Source organism: Oncorhynchus masou, chromosome 32, assembly GCF_036934945.1.
Source record: "Oncorhynchus masou masou isolate Uvic2021 chromosome 32, UVic_Omas_1.1, whole genome shotgun sequence".
Lineage (NCBI taxonomy): Eukaryota > Metazoa > Chordata > Actinopteri > Salmoniformes > Salmonidae > Oncorhynchus > Oncorhynchus masou.
The window spans coordinates 62483561-62492550 of NC_088243.1; positions in this window are offsets into that span (position 1 = coordinate 62483561).

Here is an 8990-nt window from a genome sequence, read left to right on the forward strand (position 1 = left end):
ACGTAACATGTCATACTGAATGGAGTGTTACAGATTTACGTACAGAATAATACGAAATGCTCTGAGACCAGCTTGTGCTAAGCACTGCCGAAGCCTCTTCACCCTCACCCACCTCCATTTGTTATCAACTCGAATCTCCCTCTTCCTCTCGATGTTCCCCACCGCCCCTCTCTCTTCCTTCTTCTCCTCCCCACATTTTCCTTCACCCTTTTTCACTTCCCTCCCTGGCTTTCCGTCTCCCTTCCCCGCTCCCCCTGCTCTCTTCTCCATCCCACTTTCATTTACTTGTTTGCTGTCACTCCTCTCTCTCTCCCCTCCTACTTCTCTCATTCCTTACCCTCTTCATGCTCCCTCTCTCCAACCCATTTCGCTCTCACCCCGTCTCCCTCCCCCTCTCTCTCCCCCTCCTCCCTTCTTCCCCTGTATGATTTACTCAGTCTGCTTGGAGGCACTCATTACCCACCTCACATTGGTTCATCTTAGCCATAAAAGGCAGAAACCGAACAAGAGCAGTTTAGAGGACAACACTTAAGGCCAGAGACAACACCCTCTCCACCCTTCTTTCACTTTTCCATCCCTCCACCAACTCCCCCTTTTGTTTTGTCTTTCACTCTCATCCCTCCGTCCACAGTTAATGTTGCGTTAACCCTTGCTATATTCTCTTAATATATGCTCTCTCCCTCACTCTCTCTCTCTCTCTTTTCTGCTGTCTTTCTTTTTATCCCAGGCTCATCCATCATCTGCTGTCTTTCTTTTTATCCCAGGCTCATCCATCATCTGCTGTTGCTGGGGTTAACCGGCTGTCAGGTAATTATCTCATATTTATGCAAATATTCGTGTCCCATATTGCTTCCCTAAACCCATCTAAAGCCTGTTCTCAGGGGTTGATGTCATAATTCAACCCAGAGTAAGAGTTATGGATGGCCCACAGGCACAGCAGCAGTACTTCATGCTCTCATCTTTGAGAGTAGTAATGATTCAGTAAGACTCATGAAGGGAGTGTGTTGAACGTACTAATTGAGGATCTTTGGCTACTGAGCAGTTGCTAACTTAACACAGAGGTAATGGTTAGACCTATATATTCAGCTGTTTCCCCAAATGGTGAGTTGGAACATACAGGTTGTGACAAAAAAACCTTGGTCTGACAAAGTTCTAAGAACCACTGTTCTGTATGATCCTCTGCTTCCTCCCAGTGGTCACAGTGGTCACAGCAGGCACATATCTCTCCTCTGTGTACTGTGCAGTATACTAGATGCTGTAGGGTCAACTCATTTCTCCACCTGCATGCAGTTTACAGTTAATAGGACATTTGACATGTTTTTCTTTTCATGATGGAATCAAGAATGAGGTGAGTTTAGCGAGGTATCGTGCGGCTCCTGCTCCTCTCTGACAACTGAGCCTCTCCACATGATGGAAATTAAGACCACATTTTGTGTGTGTGTGTGTGTGTGTGTGTGTGTGTGTGTGTGTGTGTGTGTGTGTGTGTGTGTGTGTGTGTGTGTGTGTGTGTGTGTGTGTGTGTGTGTGTGTGTGTGTGTGTGTGTGTGTGTGTGTGTGTGTGTGTGCGTGTTGCTGTCTGGACCTTATTAAGTAGAAAACAGATTTAATAATGATGTCTAATAGGAAGGAATTTCCCTAACTTTGTCAAACTAGAGCCGCATCCCAGAACTGGTTTAAGCAGGGTTGGGGTCAATTAGAAACACACACACAAACTGTGTTTTTTTGTGTACATAGGAAAGAGACTTGCTGATGGAGCAGCCAAAGATGGTGGATAAATGAAGATAGTTCACTCAGGCTGTTTGTTCACTGAGGCTGTTTACCATTGAAAAAAGTAAGTTCCGGTCTACTTAAGTGGGTGTGTCCCATAGACACCAATTCAATAGCAGCTGAGTCTGATCTAGTTAGTTCATGGACTTTTATTGAACCAGAAAAATAATTGCAAGTGGGGTGTCTCACTACCTCTTCCGTCTCTTAAGCAGCGAAGGTTGGTTTAGACAGGCAGCCCAATTCTGATATTTTTTCACTAATTGGTCTTTTGCCTAATCAGATCAGCTCTGAACAATATCTGATGCGATTGGTCAAAAGACAATTTAGTGAAAATAATATCAGAATTGGATGCCTGTGTAAACCACTGGGGTATAATAAGAACTGGAGCCAGATGTCCGCCCGTTGTTTGCAAGGTAATCTACTCACGTTCCCATACGCCGATTCACGGACTGTCTATATGCAGGTTGCATCCGGTTTATACAGACCAACATCACACGTGCACTAGCACATCAAATTTTTATATCTTCGGCTGTAAGTGATGAAATCTGCCTCAGCGACAATTATTTGAATAATCGAATGGATGTTTTGTGCACAAAGGTGATGACTAAAGTGTGTTGTTAGGAGATTTCTAATCTGATTTCTCCATGTAGCCGTGTATAGAAATCGTCTTTCTGGGCCAGGCGTCAGTTAAACTGCAATACCAAAGCAAAACTGTAAGACTAGTCAAAACCGTACCTCTAGACCTGAACCCTGGCCCCTTGGCACAAAACCCAGCCTACATGACCTGCCTGACCAAAAACAGAACAAGACCTCTGACTTCTCACCTGTGGAGCTAAGACAGCTTGAGTTATGGCCTTTAACCACAGATCGAGGATCAGATTACTCTAATGATTATTGTAACCCCCCTCTGTAATTCACATTAAGACCATAAGATTTCAACAAATTATTTCCCCAACACTTTCCCTTGCTGCCAATGCTATTGCTCAACAAAAAATGGTCTCTGTGTCATCACAACAGTCAGAGATATTTAAACAAAATGACTTGTAGTAAAAGTTGTAGATGTATTCTAATGAAGTTAGATCTATAATTGCTTTTTAAATATACAAGTAGGAAAGCCTTATGATAAATAATCCACTTGTGTATATAATTTTTGAGTAAAGTAGTAATATGTTGGATGAATGTGTTTGGGGAAACCCCCTATTAGGTCCATAGGGGCTAGTTACCCCTTTATGGTTATGAATGTGTTTTTACCTGTCATTTAGACAATGACCAGCTCAGTTAGCTCTAGTTTAAGCCAGATAATCTGAGTTAAAAAAAATGTTACCCCGGTACTTAAAACCCTACCTCTTTTCTAAAAACAACATTTCATGGAATAACTACAAAAGTGTGAACTGTAGCCATGTATTTCCCTTTATAGTGTAATTGACTAAGCATTGCCTTCCTCCACATACTAATTTTTTCCCGAAACGCTTTTTTTGTGTTAGCAATTAGCCATTGTTCTTAGGGGGGCATAGTTACCCCCCTAGTACCTTAACACTTCAAGCCTCCAGTTAAAATGCTTTATACCTTGTTATAAACATGTGTCACAGGTATTCGTATTTACTCTACAGGTGTGACTAATGCCCCTTGATTACTGTGCACTCTTCAGCCCACATTGTCCTAATTTAGTGATTTTTAATTGATTGTCTCCCTGTTTTTCCCTGCCCCTTTATAACCTTAGTTTAATTTGTTTTGAAGCCACGCATGAGCTCTTTTGGAGCGTTATGAAAAGTATTATGTTGATGGAATGATGACGAAAAGTGTAACGCTTTCTCTCCATTGGAACCTGCTTTGATTTTATTTAACTGCTTCCTGTATTGTTTTTTCCTCCATTTTTGTTTGCAAAGCTAAAGCCAGCTTACTTTTTGGAAGATGACATTTGGAGAGAAATAAATGAACTTCTGAACCCTTACCTGCCTCTGACTTTCATGTATTACCACTTAAATAACCGGTGTGACCTATTTTATTAGCTTTTCAGACCTCTCTTTGGTCTTGGTGTTGACCTAGGGTGGTGTAGTCGGATCTATGGTACTGAACTGAGTTTAGTCACAGCCCCTTGTGTATATATAGTGACATGCACTATATATACACAAAAGGACGTGGATACCCCTTCCAATTAGTGGATTCGGCTATTTCAGCCACACCCGTTGCTGACAGGTGTGGAATAACTTGACTGACCTGCACAGAGCCCTGACCTCAACCCCAACGAACACCTTTAGGATGAATTGGAATGCTGTCTGCGAGCCAGGCCTAATCACCGAACATCAGCGCCCGCCGTCACTAATGCTCTTGTGACTAAATTGAAGCAAGTTCAACAGCAAGGGGGGACCAACTCCATATTAATGCCCATGATTTTGAATGAGATGTTCGACTATCAGGTGTACACATACTTCTTGTCATATAGTGTATGTGTAACATAAGGGATTTGACAATAGATATATATATTTAGGTCCACAACTGAATTGCAGAGCAGCTTATATACTGCAAGATTAAAAGAACATCAAAATGATTAAAAGGAGAAACGCATTGATAAAAACATTTGAATGTGGGCATATACCCCATCTAGTGTCCGTTTTAAAAGTCTAACTAATGATGGAATTGAGCTCTGCTAACCTGTTGGATTTGCTTGTCACCATGATATTTTAATTTATTTTTTAAATAAACTGTCTGAGCAGAAAATCTAATTGTTCACATGCGCTGAATACAACAGTTGTAGACCTTACCATGAAATGCTTACTTACAAGCCCTTAACCAACAATGCAGTTCAAGAAATAGAGTTCAGCAGGCTTTTGAACCTAGACTTGGCGCTCCATTACCGCCTGCCGTGCTGTAGCAGAGAGAACAGTCTATGATTTGGGCAGGTTACGTTCAAAATGTAATCCGTTACAGTTACTAGTTACCTCTGAAATTTTTTAAATCAATAACGTAACTTTTGGATGACCCAAACTCAGTAATCTGATTACATTCCGCTACTTTTAGATTACTTTCCCCTTATGAGGCATTAGAAGAAGACAAATATGTATGTTACCAATTGAACAACATCTATTGCAGAACAAATCAATGTTAACGTTTACATAGCTGGATGTTACATTTTACTTTATGGGTTGGTTACGTAGGCTTCTTCTAACCCATCACTTTCTACTACATATAATACTATGATTAAATTATACAGTTGAAGTCGGAAGTTTACATACACCTTACCCAAATACATTTAAACTCAGTTTCACAATACCTGACATTTAATCCTAGTAAAAATTCCCTGTCTTAGGTCAGTTAGGATCACCACTTTTTATTTTAAGAATGTGAAATGTCAGAATAATAGTAGAGAGTGTTTGATTTCAGCTTTTATTTATTTCATCACATTCCCAGTGGGTCAGAAGTTTACATACACTCAATTAGTATTTGGTAGCATTGCCTTTAAATTGTTTAACTTGAGTCAAATGCTTCAGGTAGCCTTCCACAAGCTTCCCACAATAAGTTGGGTGAATTTTGGCCCATTCCTCCTGACAGAGCTGGTGTAACGGAGTCAGGTTTGTAGGCAACCTTGCTCGCACACGCTTTTTCAGTTCTGCCCACAAATTTTCTATAGGATTGAGGTCAATACATCCACATAGGTTTCCTACCTCATGATGCCATCTATTTTGTGAAATGCACCAGTCCCTCCTGCAACAAAGCACCCACACAACATGATGCTGCCACCCCCATGCTTCACAGTTGGGGTGGTATTCTTCAGTTTGCAAACCTCCCCCTTTTTCCTCCAAACATAACGATGGTCATTAGCCTATCAGAAGCTTCTAAAGTCATGACATAATTTTATGGAATTTTCCAAGCTGCTTAAAGGCACAGTCAACTTAATGTATGTAAACTTCTGACCCACTGGAATTGTGTTACAGTGAATTATAAGTGAAATATCTGTCTGAAAACAATTGTTGTTAGAATTACTTGTGTCATGTACAAAGTAGATGTCCTAACCGACATGCCAAAACTATAGATTGTTCACAAGAAATGTGTGGAGTGGTTGAAACACTTAGGTTGGAGTCAATAAAACTCCTTTATGTGAACTTCCCACTTCAACTGTATCTTTACAATAAAAACCAAAGTCTATCAGATTTCCAGGCATTCCAATAAAAGTTATACTCCTTGATTTTCAAGAATAGGACTTATGGAAGCATAAATTAGCCAAATTGTTGAATTAGACAGCGCAATAAAAGCCCCACTGTTATTCCATAAACTTGGATCAGCACTATGCAGCTGTTGCAAGAGCGCATTTTTCACTGGCTGTCCACTGGTTTCAAAAACAATGATTGATAGGCAGCTTAAACTTCTTGAAATCAACCATTATTGGGTTCAAATACACATTTAGATTTGTTAACAGCCATCCACAACAACCACAATGTAAATAGTCTGGGTGGCCACTTGATTAATTGTTCAGCAGTCTTCACCTTATTTCACCTTTATTTAACCAAGTAGGACAGTTCAGAAGATAAGCAAAGCAGTGCGACAAAAACAACAACTCAAAGTTATTAACAATCCAGTTCATTAAGAAGTCAATAGTAATCATCCGTGAGTCATTTAGCCTCGTAACCATTTATCATAAATCATGATAGAATACAAACATTGAATGGTTCTTCAATCTATAATCCCCATTAGTTTGGTATCAAAGTTGATCAGTTAGCAAACAATGACGTTTCTCATTTCACCCTTTCAATTGTCTTCATGTGTACATGTAATTAATGTCATTACTTATTAACCATATCACTTGCATAATTGGCTTTTGAGGATCCGTAGGGCCATGATCATTGACAATTCACATTACACAATATGTTTGAAGCGTGCGCTCCAAGCCGCGCTCCGAGGTAATAACTATAAGCAATAACTGATGGCCCGCTCCCCCGATCGCCACAGATAGTTCAGATGAAAGGTAACAGAGTCGGTGGACTTACGTGGATTCATGGACGCACAGAACTTCTGGATCAGACGGAGTTAAGGAAGAGAAAGCGGCGAGATCAGGCGATGGCAATTTACTCCTTTTATTGAGTTGAGATTTGTCGGACATTTCCACCTGACCTAAGCTATTGTATTCAGTAATCATGTGCATATAAACCAGAATGATAATGTTAACAATGAGGCAGTGTGCCCTAGCAGAACGTCCACTGTGTGCAGCTCACCCTGCACTAACATAAATAACCTGAGCATGTCTACCTCTGCTAAGCTTCCCAGTAAAGCAATAAAAACAATCAAGCATTAGAGAAAAATGCTATAAATGGCCTACGTTAAGATATGTAGCTTAATAAACAAGGTTCATGAAATAAATAATTTTCTAGTAACAGATGACATTCATATTCTTACTATTTCTGAAAATCACTTACATAATACCTTTGATGATACAGTGGTTTCAATATATGTTTAAAAGATCTACAGAAAATACAGAAATGCCAAAGGTGGAGGTGTGGCCATCTATATTCAGAACCACATTCCTGTAAAGTTTAGAAAGGATCTTATGTTAAATACTGTTGAAGTAATATGGCTTAAGGGTTTATCTGCCTAACCTAAAGTCCATTCTAGTGGGAGGCCGCTATAGACCACCAAGTGCTAACAGTCAGTATCTGGGTAACATGTGAAATGCTTTATAATGTACAGTGGGGAGAACAAGTCTTTGAGACACTGCCAATTTTGCAGGTTTTCCTACTTACAAAGCATGTAGAGGTCTGTAATTGTTATCATAGATACACTTCAACTAATGGAGGACAGAATCTAAAACAAAAATCCAGAAAATCACATTTGATGATTTTTAAGTAATTAATTAGCATGACATAAGTCTTTGATACATCAGAAAAGCAGAGATCATACGTTTCCTGTAGTTCTTGACCAGGTTTGCATACACTGCAGCAGGGATTTTGGCCCACTCCTCCATACAGACCTTCTCCAGATCCTTCAGGTTTCGGGGCTGTCACTGGGCAATACGGACTTTCAGCTCCCTCCAAAGATTTTCTATTGGGTTCAGGTCTGGTGACTGGCTAGGCCACTCCAGGACCTTGAGATGCTTCTTACGGAGCCACTCCTTAGTTGCCCTGGCTGTGTGTTTCGGGTCATTCTCATGCTGGAAGACCCAGCCACGACCCATCTTCAATGCTCTTACTGAGGGAAGGAGGTTGTTGGCCAAGATCTTGCGATACATGGCCCCATCCATCCTCCCCTCAATATGGTGCAGTCGTTCTGTCCCCTTTGCAGAAAAGCATCCCCAAAGAATTATGTTTCCACCTCCATGCTTCACAGTTGGGATGGTGTTCTTGGGGTTGTACTCATCCTCCTTCTTCCTCCAAACACAGCGAGTGGAGTTTAGACCAAAAAGCTCTATTTTTGTCTCATCAGACCACATGACCTTCTCCCATTCCTCCTCTGGATCATCCAGATGGTCATTGGCAAACTTTATACGGGCCTGGACATGCGCTGGCTTGAGCTGGGGGACCTTGCGTGCGCTGCAGGATTTTAATCCATGATGGCGTAGTGTGTTACTAATGGTTTTCTTTGGGACTGTGGTCCCAGCTCTCTTCAGGTCATTGACCATGTCCTGCCATGTAGTTATTGGCTGATCCCTCACCTTCCTCATGATCATTGATGCTCCACGAGGTGAGATCTTGCATGGAGCCCCAGACCGAGGGTGATTGACCGTCATCTTGAACTTCTTCCATTTTCTAATAATTGCCAACAGTTGCTGCCTTCTCACCAAGCTGCTTGCCTATTGTCCTGTAGCCCATCCCAGCCTTGTGCAGGTCTACAACTTTATCCCTGATGTCCTTACACAGCTGTCTGGTTCTGGCCATTGTGGAGAGGTTGGATTCTGTTTGATTAAGTGTGTGGACAGATGTCTTTTATACAGGTAACAAGTTCAAACATGTGCAGTTAATACAGGTAATGAGTGGAGAACAGGAGGGCTTCTTAAAGAAAAGGTCTGTGAGAGTTGGAATCCTTAATGGTTGGTAGGTGATCAAATGCTTATGTCATGCAATAAAATGCAAATTGATTACTTAAAAATCATACAATGTGATTTTCTGGATTTTTGTTTTAGATTCCGTCTCTCACAGTTGAAGTGTACCTATGATAAAAAATTACAGACCTCTACATGCTTTGTAAGTAGGAAAACCTGCAAAATCGGCAGTGTATCAAATATTTGTTCTCCCCAC